Source organism: Pantherophis guttatus, chromosome 4, assembly GCF_059756535.1.
Source record: "Pantherophis guttatus breed Tessera chromosome 4, ASM5975653v1, whole genome shotgun sequence".
NCBI classification, from domain to species: Eukaryota; Metazoa; Chordata; class Lepidosauria; order Squamata; family Colubridae; genus Pantherophis; species Pantherophis guttatus.
The window spans coordinates 130,179,197-130,194,148 of NC_142066.1; positions in this window are offsets into that span (position 1 = coordinate 130,179,197).

Genomic DNA, 14,952 nt, shown 5'->3' on the forward strand with positions numbered 1-14,952 from the left:
ACATACATATATATATTATATGTATATATATAAAACATGTATAGATACCTTATCTTTCTCTCTGTTTGTCTATCTGTCTATCCATATCTATCTACCTACCTATCATCTATCTCGTTTACATAGGTCAATATATATAAAGTTATACAAAAAGTTTTATTTACATATTTATTGGAAGAAAATACATATTATCAAAAGGGCATTCTGGTAGTCACACTCTCTTTCAATCACTTTTTTCCCCCAGCATTAACTGTTTTTTCAATATTTTAATGCTTTTTACGATTATTTGAATATTATTACTCATTTCTGTTTGGATCATTTTAATTGTTTTGATGATGATGGTTATTTTGTTTTTTCCACACCAGTATCAAACAAACAAACAAAATCACTGGGGGAAAAAAAAGAATTGATTTATTTTGTTATATTTCCAAACAGCAGCTTCTGAACCATCTACAGAAGAACTGGTTGTGGGGGGGAGGAAACCCATTATCTTCTTTCTTTTTCATTCAAAGCTTCCCACTTGCAGTGACAAATACAGAATAATATTCTATACTAGTGTCAGATGATCTTACCCAGCAACTTCATATAAATGTTCAAATGGAGCAGAGACAATACTGAACCCTGTGATAGCCCACAAAGGAACAGCCATGACCTGGACCTCTTGCCCCTTATTAACACTAACTAGAACCATCTGTCAAGAAAAGAACTGAATCAATGCAACATTGCATCAGTTGATGGTACTGAAAGCCACTGAGAGATCAAGGAGAGAAAGGATGGATTCACTACCTCCATCCTGCTTTTGCTAGACATTATCCACATGCACAACCAATGTCGTTTCTTTCCCATAACCTGAAGCCTGACTGAAAGCAGTTTAGATAATGTGTGCCATCCATGATTCTCTGGAGCTGCAGCGCAACCACTTGAAGGTGGGAAAAGGGACGAAAATTGTCCAGTATGGTGGAATCTCACGATGGCTTTTTAAGAAAGGGGCATACCAGGGACTCCTTAAAGGATGTCAGCAATAGCAAATATCCAAAGGTGATTTCCAGAGAGGGAGTGGGCTTCCCTTCATTGAAAATACTGACGCAGAAATTAAACACTTATTTGTTAGAGACGCTTTTATTTGGATTCGTCAGCCCTTTTATTTTCGTAGGGTATAATAACAGAGTCTTATTTTGAGTCTTTTTCTCACACTCCCATCTTTCCCAAGCTGAGATATTATTTATTGTTTATTTTATCCACTAAATACTTGCTGTGATGACCTGGGACGGAGGCAACACAGCCATCTGATAGTTCGAACTCCCCTTTATTGCTCCAACTTCCCCCCAAATGCTCCCACATTTATGGCAAGCCCCGAAGCAAAGCTTTCACAGCAGCCTCTAGCTACGAGTAGTCCAGCAAAACGCTGTTAGCACGACGGCTTCAAGGCAAGAAGTCCAACGAAGCAAAGAAACAAGGCAGCAAGAAGGCAAGAAGTCCAGCGAACTCCAGATATCGGCAACAGCACACAAAACTCCATTAATTCAGCATTTGTTCCCAACAAGCGCCCCTCCCTACAGCATCTCCTTAAATCTCAGTCCCCAGGTGTGCCTTGTGAAAAGGGGCAAGGTATTCTCCTCCTGCGTCATCAGGTCAGCCTGTGCTGCTCCCACCTCATCTCCACTCTCCACTCTCAGGAGAGGCGGTCCTTGTTCACCTGAACTCCATTGCTCCTCATCTCCACTGCCTGCCCTCTCTTTCCCCCTCTCTCAGTCATCCTGCCCCTGTTCTTCCCTGCTGGCAAGCTGTCCCAGGCCCGAAGGACCCAGTGCTGCCTCGTTCTGCTCCTTCCCATGTTCCTCTGGAGCCAACAAGGCCACCCCCTTCTGTCGGACCCAGCTCCAACCCACCCTCCATGGACTCAGGCTCCGATGGGGCCATGGCACTTGCATTCCTTAATCAACATTAATTCTGTTTTCCTCTATAAGACTTCTGCACTGAGCAGAGGGTTCAATGTGTGAAATGATCACTTTGAACTTTGTGATTCAATTATTCCAGTACTTAGATGGACCTTTCCAAATATGAAAAAATCCATATGTATAAGAAAGGTCCATATGAAAAGATCCCTCCAGATGTGTGGATGTCAACTTGCAGAATTATTGTCAATACCCTACTGGTTGGGAATATTGAGAATTAAAGTCCAGATTCAGAATATGAATGTAGTGAGTCACTTCAGTAACCACATCTTACTAATTCAAAATCAAACAAAAAAGGTTCTCTCAATTTCTTATCAACTAAGAGATTTCAGAGGGTCAGCCTACAGTGGGAAACTACTGCTAAGTGGTTTAAAGATCAACTATGAAAGTAAAACTCAATAGGGAAAAAACCAGAAGCATCGCGGCAACACTGGCCGGGAAATAGCGAAGCTCTGACGAGCCTCACGAAAACCCAGCCAGACAAACCGCTGTGAGGGAGTCTTTGGACCAGAACCGTCTTGTTCAGATGGGGGAGAGAGAGAGAGGCACCTTGGAAGACCAAAGAGGAACAGGCAAGTTCCTTGGAAGGTCAGAAGCAGCTCTTTGACCTGGCGGTGGGGGGGTGGCTATTATGACCGCTATAAGCTGGGGCAACCGGACTAAGATATGAGCAGGAGCGGAGATTGAACAGAGTATTGTTACCGGGTGAGTGATTGGCCAACTCACAGTAAGAAGAAAAACTTTTAAAAGCTTGAAAGAAATCCCAACGAGTAATTAGTGGCTAATTGGCACTCGGGAATTTAAGCGGAGAGGGGGGAAAAAAGGAACTTTAAAACTAAAACTAAAGTCCTAAAAGGAATCTTCCACCTGGATTTAAAACTGGATTTGGAAGAAATTAAAATAAGACAAGAAAAAAGGAGACAGAGAAATATTCTTTAAATAAAAATAGGATTTAATTTGGAAAGAGGAAATAATCATTCTTGTGGATTTACAAATGGATACTTCATTGCTGGAGGATTTGTGAATTGGAGAGAGACATCTGCTGGTGGAAAGAAAGTATTGCACTAAGCTTATTCAGATCATCATGAAAAGTACTGTAGGAGGGCTTGTTTAAACAGCTGCAACAAGATTCAAGAGGAGTGGAAGGAACAAAGACTGAAATTGGAATGGCTCAAATGAATATTTAAATTGGACACTATCTGGAAAGAAAAAAGAGACTACATGGACTTTGAATTTATGAAAATAATAAATTTAAAAATACTTGCCTTTTAAACTGACAACTTGCAGAATTGGGAGGATGAGTATGAGATAGTAAGGGAGATGTTTCAAAAGATAAGAGAAGTGTTTAAGGGAAATACAGAAGCAGAGGATTGGTTAGAAGGTAAAAAAAGGAATGAGAAAATATGAATGAGAAACAAGAGAAACAAGAAGACAATTTTGAAAAGGAAATAAATGAAAATAAAGATACAGATTATTACACTGGGATTAACAGTGATAGAATAAAAATGGATAAGGGGGAATACATTTCAAAAAGGAAGAGAGGAGAAAGAAATGGGGAGATATTGAGACGGAAAATTGAAAGAGTTAAAATTAAAGAAAAGAGGCAGAAAGGGAGATAGAAGAAGGAAGAGGAGGAGGAGGAGGAGGTGGTAAAGGAATGGGAGAAAGGGAGGAAAACATCAAGAAATGGAATTGTGGAGAGATTAAAAGAAAATGGTTAGGGGATAGTAAAAAGGAAGTTAAAATATTAATATGCTAATTTAAGAGAAGGATGTTAGTAGTAGAAATTGTATGGAAAAAGTAATTTAGAAGGAAGATACAGATTATTGTAAAAGGGATATAAGTAAAGATAAAATGAAATGTGAGTAAAAAATAAAAAAGAAAAAATATGCTGTTTAATGTAAAATAGATCAGTAGATGCAATGTGAAAGACAGAATGGATTATATGTTTTTGTTGTTTGAGGATATACAAATTGGAGAGAAATAATAGTAACAAAAGAATTAATTGAAATTAAGACAGAAAATTAAAATGTAAAATTGAACAAAATCGAAATTAGTAAATGATGTAAGTAAGAATGAAATGCAATATATGTAAGAAGTAAAATAGAAGAAACATATTGTTAAAGTAAAACAGATTAAGGGTTGGAAGGCTATCCTAGCAAAGGTTTTAAGATAAAAATGAAATACATTGTTAATAATTAAAAAGATAAGGGGAATTTTGAGAAATATATTTAATAAATGAAAGAAAAGTCGGAGTTGCCTGGACACCATAGTGGAAAATAGTAAACTAAAAATGAATACAGCAATAGAGAGAGACGAAAGAAGGAGTAGAGAGATAGAAGGGAGGGAGAAGGAGAGAGAGGAATGGAAGAAAAGGAAGAGGGGAGGAAGGAAAGGGGGAAATAAGAGGAGGAGAGATAGGGAGAAAGAGAGGAGGAGGGGGAGAAAGGAAGGGGAAGTAGAAGAGGAATAGGAGAGGAGGGAAGAAGAAAGTAAGAAAGAAAGAAAGGAGGGAGATGGAAGAGATTGAGAAGAAAGATTGCTGTACAACAAAAAAGATGAAATGGAAGAAAGGCAACTCTGAACATGTGTAAATGCACTAGGATAAAGAATGAATTATTAAAAGATAAAAAAGAACAAATATGAGTAAAAATAGAGAAATTAGAATTTGAGGGTGAAGGAAGATGTTATTTATATAAATAAGCATAGAAATATTAAACTATGATCAAAAAATGGAAAAAGAAGATCTTGGCAAAAATTGCAACTGAGTAAAATGTATTTGAATATGATAAATTGTATAAGATATGATATGGCCAATACTCTGTTCATAAAACATGTGGGTGAATGTGGGGGGAATCAATAAAACTTGATTAAAAAAAGAAAGAAAGAAAGAAAGAAACTAAAACTCAATTGTTCCATTTTTATTCTTTATCTAAGTAGTTAAAATGAGAATAAATGTTGTACCTATAAATCAGTTTTTCCTCTGTAATTAAATTGACTTGTCTGACCTTATAAGGAAGTATGTCAATTTCACTTTTGCATAGTGTCCAACTGTTTGGTTTTCCTGGCCCACCTTGAGTGAAGATGATTTGTCTTGGAATTCATATAAAATATATAGGTGTGTGTGTGTGTATGTGTGTGTGTTATGGATTTTTCTGACTCGCTGCTCAGACATTCCTATGTCTGGGTTTACACACTCCTATTCAATCGACTGAGTGCCAATTATTTCCCTCTGAAGCTGGTCACACCCACCTCTTCGGCTATCCCAGCAGTCTTTTTCACTCAATCGATGGTGTCAGACTTGAGTGCCTTTGATTCTGTGAGGAAATAGTTTCTCTCCTCGTAAAAATTGGCGATTTAACTTGTGGGGGCTGCACAATGTTGGATTTTATTTCTGCGACATCTGAGCTGGTGGTCCAGGGCTCCGGACGCCGCTCGCTATTTCCTTTCATTTGACAGCGTTTGGAGATCGCTTCGTGTGTCTCCAGCAGTTTAGCCGGGGGTGCAAGTGCTTGTTGTTGTGGCCAGCATTCTTGCCTTCACCCACACAGCCCTCACTGACAGTTTTTAAGTGGCTTCAGAGTCCCTGCTGGCTGGCATACTCGTCTCTCAGGGACGATGCTTCGTGGCGGTTGAATCATCCCGCCATTTTACAGCTTTGAGGAAGCTTCTTTGAATAATAGCTTGATTTTACCTTGCGGCTGTGCTTCTTGCGATTTGTTTCGCTGCTACTGTGTGAGGCTGTCGAGCTGAGGGGATCGTTCCTCCCGCCTGCCATTTTTGCCACTAATTGCCGCCCGCCATTTTCTGTGAAGAATTTTGACGTGGTTTGCCTTTTACATCATAGGCTTTGGTTCTCAGGGGCGTCAGTGAAGCCACAGGCTTTGGACGCTATCCAGTATGTCCTGCCTCCCTCTACTGCTCTGGTCATCGCTGACTGCCTCCAACAAAGGGAAGTGATTTCTTTCTATTTATTTTGGGGGCCCTGGTCTGAGGGAGGATTGCCTCATTCTTCTAAAAAAAAAAAAAGAAATAGAATAACAATATTACTAATAATAATAATAGTACTAATAATACGAAATGGCAGATGTTGAGCTCTCTTCTGACCTGGAGCAGGATCCATTCCCGCCCCCAGCTCCTTCCCCAAAGCTGTCCAAGGGAAAAAAGACTAAGGCCTCAAGGGCCACTAAGGCAGTACCAACAATAGATAAGGATGCCCAGAGGAGGCACAACGCCTTAGAACGACAATTTTCCAAGGCACAATGTCAGGCACAGCTGAGTCTCTGTCCTGGTGCACCTGAGATGACAGGGGATAACCATTTACATTTTAACACCTTATCCTCTCAAGAGGTTGATCAGAGTTCTTGGGTCCAATGTGACATGGGTTCTGTACCTCAAGACCAGGCCTTAGCCAAAATTCACACAGACCAGGATCTTCTCAGACCCAGCTCTTCTGGAGCCACGTGTCACGTTTCCCAGTTGTCTCGTCCTTTACCTGAGGCTACTTTCACCCCCACTGCTGCCAGGCTCCATGCTGAGGAGGGTCATAGCTGTAGACAAGCTCTGGACTTTCAATCTTTAGTATCACAGGCTATTACTTGCATATTTCAGGATGGTTTGCAACAGACTGGCTGTATGCTTCCACCAGAGGGCACAACTGGAGTACCTTGCCAGATGCCTCCTACCGTAATGCAACCTTCTGTCCCCTCCTATGGACATGTGGCTGAGCCAGTCTGGGAGGAGGAATACCTGGAGGACTTTGAACTCTCAGAAGATGAGGAAACAGTTCCAGATAAACTGGCCTTTCCGGGGTTGTTTAAACCTTCTTTATTCAAATCGCTCTTGCATAAAGCTAAAGTGGCTACAAACATGGGCAAGAGACTTGACCAACCTTCTGCGTCTCAGACACAACCTGATCCCAATGGACATTTATTTCTCTTGCCTAAACCGGACTATGACTTTGTACCTTGCCGAGACCTTTTTTCACAGGTCATCCAAAAGCCGTGGGAGCATCCTGCTTCGCTCTCTGGACCAAATTCCTTTGACAAAAAGCTGTATTGCTCGGCGCCAGAGCTTGAGGCTTTGCTTCAACTGCCAACTGTAGACGATCCTGTGGCGAGCCTTACGTCATCCTCTGTTCTTATTGGAGAGGTCGGCAATGGTCTTAAACTGGAGGACAAAAGAGCTGAGATGGCCTTCCGTAAGACCCACCAGGTGGCTGCCTGGACCATTCGAGCGGCAACTTCTGCTTCATTTTTTAACAGAGCGTCGTTGGTTTGGTTGCACCAGCTACGAGACAGGTTACCTCCAGAAGACGCACGTCTACATCAGGATGTGTCTAAGATTGTAGCGGCAGCCGAATATTCGGCAGACACTTCTCTAGACAAGCTATAGTCTTTCTACCACCAGTGGGAACTTACCACGTCGGATGCATGGATCCTTCGCACTGTCACCAGCAGCCTCATCTTGGAATTCACCTCCACTCCGCCAAACCGTTATGTGCCCCTGGCCCTCTTAACCGGCCAAGCAGCATCTCATGGTCCTCGAAATCCAACATCTTTTGCAGATAGAGGCCATAGAGCCGGTCCCAGAAGATCAGATACGGACTGGGTTTTATTTGACATTATTTCTTGTTCCAAAGAGTTCGGGGGGCTGTAGAGGAATTCTGAATTTGAAGCAATTGAACCTCCATGTATTGTATTGCCGCTTCAAGATGCATTACCTCAAATCTCTCCTCGGATGCATCCACCAAGGGGATCTCATGCAATCAATCAATTTAAAGGAGGCATATTTACATGTGCCCATACATCCGGCGCACAGAAAATTTCTGCGGTTTGCCTTTGCCGACAGCCACTTTCAATACAAAGCGATGTCTTTTGGGCTCTCGTCGGCGCTGCGAACTTTCACTAAGATCTTAGCGGCATTGGCGGTGTTGCTCAGAGAACTGCCTGTTCATCTGGTATGTTACCTAGACGATATCTTGATCCTTTCGTCTTCGACAGTCCAGGCGGACCAGGACAGACAACTTGTGATTCAAGCTCTGAGGAGCCACGGCTTCACTCTGAATCTAGGCAAGAGTCATCCATGCCCAACGACACGCATCTTACATCTGGGTGCGATAATAGATTCTGCACAGGGACTTGTTTACCTGTCTCCAGATCATCAATCCAGTAGTCGAGACCTGGTGACAGGGCCGGATTTTCCTATAGGCTAACTAGGCTTCAGCCTAGAGCCTCAAGATCAAGAGGGGCCTACACAGTGGTGGGATTCTGGGGGTTCTAGGGGGTTCGGCTGAGCCCTTTGTTAAATTGCTGACTCACCCGCCCCTCGCCTCCCACCCGCGCAGCGCCAGCCTACCGTAGCCAGGGGTGGGCAATTGTGGCTCTTTTACAACCTGTGGACTTCAACTTCCAGAATTCCTGAGACAGCTTGGCTGTCTGAGGAATTCTGGGAGTTGAAGGCCACAGGTTGTAAAAGAGCCACAATTGCCCACCCCTTCTCTAGCCTGAGTTCTGCTGCCTGGGATCCACGTGGGCTGCCACGTGGTTCCCCACCGGCTCCGGACGCAAGAGAGCAGGATGGAGAAAGCCGCTTCCACGCCTTCACTCACCCTCACCCTCTGCTCTGTTGGATCGTCGGCCGTTCGCTTACCCCGCCCACTCCCAATCTATTGCTGCCTCCGATGGCTAGAGGAAAAAAAAACTTCAAATTCTTGCCGCGGGGCTTCAAAGGGCCGCCCTAGAGCCAGTGGTGCAGCCGAACCCTTTGTTAAATTGCTGGCTTGCCCCGCCCCTCCGCACCACTATTTATTGCCAATAAATAGTGGTGGGCGAGGGGCGGGGGAGCCAGCAATTTAACAAAGGGCTCGGTGTTTTTTTTGTAATTTTATTGGCCCCCGGAGCTTCAGCATAGGCTAATTAGCCCTTGCTTAGATTGGCTCCCGACCCCCAGCTGATTTGCTCTCAGCTGTTTTGCTCAGGGATCTGCTCCTTGCTTGCAAAGAGTGCTGATTTTTTCCCCCCTAGCTATACTGAAAAACAAAAGAGAAAGTAAAGCAAGCTGTTGGCTTTGCACGTTGGAAAATTAGGCAGGCAGATTTCTTTTTCCTCACCAAAAAAGGTAGGTGCAAACAACAGGAAATTTAGGGAAAAAGAGGAGATTTTAAAACACAAAAGAAAAAAAGCTCTATTTAACTAGGGAATTGTAATAATTGAGATACTATTAATTGTATATTGTGTTGAAAGCAGAAATGGTTAAGTTGTGGTTTGGAGGAATATATGGGAGAAATTATTTGGTTTATTATTATTGGTAAATATAATTAATTGATTTGTAAGAAATTGGATTGCATGGAAATAATTGGAATATTCATGTTCATATTGATTAATATACAAAAAAGGTAGTTATATAACTAATTGATTTATATTAAAATGTTGAATTTATATTAAACAACTAATATTACATAATTAACCAATGTGAGGATGGATATAAAAATAGATGACAATGGGAAGGGGTATAATATAGAATAGAAGGGAAAAATTGAATTTGATTAAGATTAGAGATGAGGATGAGGGTAATATTGTTTTTTTACAAAAATAGATGAGGAATAAATATGGCAAAAAGGAAATATAGAAATTGTAAATTTAATTGAAATGACTAAACACTGTTTAAATTTGTGAACCGGCCAAATACTCTGTTCAAAGAAAATACATTGTATGTTTGTATGTGTGTTTCTAATTATTGTTATTTATTCATATTTGTTCTCTTTTATTCTTTAAAGTTTAACAATTCATTCTTTATCTTAATATCTTTATATTTGTTTGGAGTTGGCTTTCTTCCCTTTCATCTTTTTTATTGTACAGCAATCTTTCTCCTCAAACCTACCACCTCTCTTTTCTTTCCTTCTTACTTTCTCTTCCTCCCCCTCTTCTTTTCCTCCCTACTTCCTCTTCCTTTCTCCTTCTCCTCCTCTCTTCCTCCCTCTCTCTCCTACTCTAATTTCCCTTCCCTTCCTTCATCCCTCTCTATTGCTGTATCCTTTTATGCATATGGACTACTCAGAGGGCTGAAAAAGTTATTTCTGACTGGTCCTCGTACTTTTGATCAGTCCTCAAACTTACGACTGTCCTCACATTTTACATTTTTGCCCTATCTTGTCACCATGGTGAAGAGAAGCAGTTGTGAAATGAGTGACATGGTTATTAAGAAAGCTGCACGGGCATAAATGTGAGGATAGTCATAAGTGTGAGGACCGGTCAAAAGTGCGAGGCCCAGTCAGAAATGACTTTTTTCAGCCCTCTGGGTAGTCCTTTTGTGCATATGGACTACTCAGAGGGCTGAAAAAGTTATTTTTGACTGGTCCTCGCACTTTTGACCAGTCATTGAACTTACGACTGTCCTCACATTTTACGTTTTTGCCCTATCTTGTCACCATGGTGAAGAAAAGCAGTTGTGAAATGAGTGACATGGTTGTTAAGAAAGCTGCACGGGCATAAATGTGAGGATGGTCATAAGTGTGAGGACCGGTCAAAAGTGCGAGGCCCAGTCAGAAATGACTTTTCAGCCCTCTAAAAAAAGGCTATGCACATAGCCACGCCCACCCGGTTACATGACGAGCTACCCACGCCTACACAGTCACGTGACCAGCTAGCCACGCCCACCCAGTCACATAATTGCCAAGCCACACCTCCAACTAAGCCACGCCCACAGAACCTGTTGTTAAAAAATTGAATCCCACCACTGGTGAAAGGGCCTCATAAGTGGAATAGCCTAGGGCCTCTTTCAATCTAAATCCGGCCCTGCCTGGTGACTCAGGTATTGTCGCACAAGAAATTGCCCTTGCTTCTGCTCTCCCAACTTCTGGGCAAGCTCATATCTTGCATAGCAATAGTTCCGTGGGCGCGCCGCCACTTACGTCAACTACAATGGTTCCTCCTCCCCTTTCAGAGGCAAGGCCGGGGGGAGTCCCTCTTCAAGGTTGCAGTACTGGCTCAGGTGCATCTTTCTCTGCATTGGTGGATCTCCCCAGTTTTGCGAGAGGGCTCCCTTTTTCTGGAACCAGAACGTGTCATCTTAACCATGGATGCCAGTCTTCACAGGTAGGGTGCCCAGCTACAATCTCAACTGGCACAGGGCACCTGGTCTCCCTTGGAAAAACTTCACAACATCAACTGGCTGGAGTTATGCGCAGTACGCCTGGCGCTTGCCCATTTCCACCAACAAGTGTTTCACAAACATGTTCTGATATTGACTGACAATATGGCCACGAAGGCCCATGTCAACCATCAAGGGGGCACTCGTCCCTCTCGCTGATGGAAGAGACGGAAAGATTGATGTCATGGGCAGAGCGACATGTTCTCTCCTTGAAGGCGGAGCACATTTCAGGCGCGATCAATCTGGAGGCGGATTGGCTCAGCCAGGGTCAGTTGGACCAGTTGGAATGGCGATTACATCCTTGTCTGTTTTGGTCCTGTCTTGCCGGTTCGGGTTCCCGGTGCTGGATCTTTTCGCCATGCTTCAGAACACACAGTTGTCAAGGTTTTTCTCCCGTTTTCCAACACCGAGCGCAGAAGGTCACGACGCTCTTCGAACTCTGTGGCCCCGAAGGCTTCTCTACGCCTTTCCCCCTATCCCGATCATTCCCAATGTGATTCGGAAGATGATCATGGAGCATGCAGATCTCCTTCTGGTGGCTCCTCATTGGCCACGTCGGGTGTAGTTTGCCGATCTGATGTCACTGTCGGTTGAGCCCCCATGGCAGATTCCTCCCGACCAGATTTCTCTGAGTCAAGGCGCCGTACAACATCCAGAGCCAGAATGGGTCCGGTTGACCGTCTGGCACTTGAAAGGATATGACTGTCAAGCGAAGTTATATCAACCATTCAAGCAGCCAGATGGCCATCTACTGTATGCATTTATAATGCGTCTTGGAATGCATTTGCCAGGTGTTGTGCTACATCTCACGTTGACCTAACTTCGGCTACTGTCCCAGATGTTCTCCAATTTCTCCAATCTGGCTTCACCAAAGGTCTGACTCCCGCAACACTCAGATGGCAAGTGACTGCCTTGACTACAGTCCTTGTTGGCGACAATCAACAATCCCTATCTCATGATTCCCGGATAAGATCCTTTCTTCACGGTGCGACAAATGTATGACCACCAGTGATACATCGCTATCCAACATGGGACCTTACGCTAATACTGCAGGCATTAACATCCTCCCCATTTGAACCTCTCAGTTCTGTCAGTTTGCCCTATCTTACCTTGAAAATGGCATTTTTGCTAGCGATAACATCGGCCCATCGTGTCTCTGAAATTGCGGCCCTCTCTATCAGGAGTGACCTTTGTGTTTTTTATCAGGACTGTGTAGACCCGGCATTTGTACCCAAGATTAACTCTCATTTTCATTGAGCCCAGGATATTGTTCTCCCAAATTTCTATCCCTATCCGCATCATCCTTTAGAGAAAAGTTGGCATACGCTAGATGTGCGTAGAGCCTTAAAGCGATATATCAGTAGGACTGCCTCCTTTAGGAAGACTGAGGCATTATTGGTGTCCTTCCTTCCTTCCTCTCTGGGACAGAGGTTTCTTCTGCGACTGTGGGCAGATGGCTTAAAGCCTGTATTTCTAAAGCGTATGAATTATGGGGTGGTCCAGTTCCGGGGAGTATCTTACCCCATTCCACTCGCAGTGCCGCTACATCGGCTGCCTGGGCAACTCAGGCTTCCATAGAGGACATTTGTCGAGCAGCCGCTTGGTCCTCGCTCTCTTCATTTGTTAAACATTACTGTTTGGATGTTTATGCTTCTGCTGATGCCACTTTCGGCAGACGTGTTTTGCAATCTGTAATCTCTTCCTGTGGCCAGGAGATGGCTTCGATTCCTGCCCTGGGGACTTGAGCTTGGGTATGTCCCAGACGTAGGAATGTCTGAGCAGTGAGTCAGGAAAACGGACATTGCGTACCTGAACGTCCCTCTTATGCTCGCTGCAAAGACATTCCGTCCCGCCCATGATCTCGCCGTTTCCTGGCCTTGGGGTGGGTTTTTTCTTTTTTCCCTCTGCAGCTGATGGCGTCCGATGACTGGAACTTTCGGTGTGTTCATTCATCTGTTGTGGAGTCACCTTTGTGAAAAGACTGCTGAGATAGCCGAAGAGGTGGGCGTGACCAACTTCAGAGGGAAATAATTGGCACTCAGTCAATCGAATAGGAGTGTGTAAATCCAGACATAGGAATGTCTTCGCAGCGAGCATAAAAGGGATGTTCAGGTAAGCAACGTCTGTTTCTTTTATTTTTTAAATATTTTTCTTGTGACACATATGTAGTCAGTAGCGGGCCTTCCCAGAGCAGGAGCTAAGTGCTCAAGTACTTGTCTGCAATTGAAGGAAGTATGTCAATTTAACTTTTGCATAGTGTCCAACCGTTTGGTTTCCCTGGCCCACCTTGAGTGAAGATTTGTTTTGGAATTCTTATAAAATATATAAGTGTGTGTGTGTGTGTGTGTGTGAGAGAGAGAGAGAGAGAGAGAGATGGGTTTCCGTTATTTTAAAAATATTTTTCTTGTGACGCATGTGTAATCAGTATTGGGCCTTCCCAGAGCAGGAGCTAAGTGCTCAAAGTCCGACAGCAATGAAATGGAAGCAGAGAACAATTTTAGAATAATATTACTGTTTTCAACAGGAAACAAAAGCAAGACCATTTATTGAGGAGAAGTTATTTTTCCAGCTCTGAGGAAAATGTATACAGGAAATTCATTTAGTGACTGTTCGAAGTTACAATGGCATTGAAAATATGGACTTATGATCAGTTTTCACATTCCTAACTGTTGCAGCATTCCCATGGTCACATGATCATAATTTGGGAGCTTGGCAACTGGTGAGTATTTATGACACTGTCCCAAGATCATGAAATCACATTTGTAAACTTCCTTCTTGCTTAATTAACATTGCAGTTAGAAGTGGTAGTCACGGAAAGGAAGCAATCTTTTTTATTATTAATAGGTGTAATCTCTGGTATCCTGAAAGGAATGTTTACCTAAACAGGCTTGCCACCTTTGGCCACTCTTTGTGTGTCTAGATGTTGACTTTGGGTGATGGGTCTGAATATTTTGTGTGTGTAAAGAATTTCCATATCCTGAAAGGAGTTCTTATGATTTTGATTGAGTTACTGATATTTGCCAGTTTCCTATCAATTTCATCCAAGGTGTCAAATTTAAGGCTTAAGCTGTTCTTTATTTGTTATTTGAGGTTTACTGTGCTCAGGCATGGCCACAGCTAGTGAGTGATATAGATGGCAAGAATGATATAGAACATGTTAAGGGTGATATGGAAGTCACTTTCTTCTCACTCTTCTCTGAATCTCTTTCTCATGGTTTTTCCCGTCACCAAACTCAGGAATTTTTTTTATTATACCCTTGTTTCGTCCTTAATTCCCCCTACATGCTTTCAGGGTTTGTTAGAAATTCGATTACAGGGATTTGTAATTCCTTGATTCATATATGTGCTGCATGTATGTAACCTTGGGAAGATGGACTAACATGTCCAGACAACATTTCCACTGCTCCTAAATCAGTTCCTCACTCAATCTAGCATTTATTTTGATCAGCTCTGCCATTTACTTCCAATGCAGCTATAGTGCAAATAGAATCATTCTGAAGACAAGATTTTGCAGAACTCCTGGAGTTCAATATTCTAGGACAGGGGTGTCAAACTCGATTTCATTGAGGGCCGCATCAGGGTTGTGTTTGAACTCGGGGGGCCAGGGTGGACATGGCCAGCTCAATGTCATTCATGTTGGGGGTACCTGTGGTGGCTCGAGCACTCTGCCAGTAAAAATGGGCTCCCGAGCTGCGTTTTTGGCTGCGACATTCTCCTGCAACCCACTGGCAGTGAAAACAGAGCTCAGGAGGGTTGTCCTCCTGAGCTCCTTTTTCACTGGCAGAGGCACTGTGGGCCAGTCCTTGGCTGTTTCCAGGGCCGCCCTGCAGGCCACATCTAAGCACCCCAC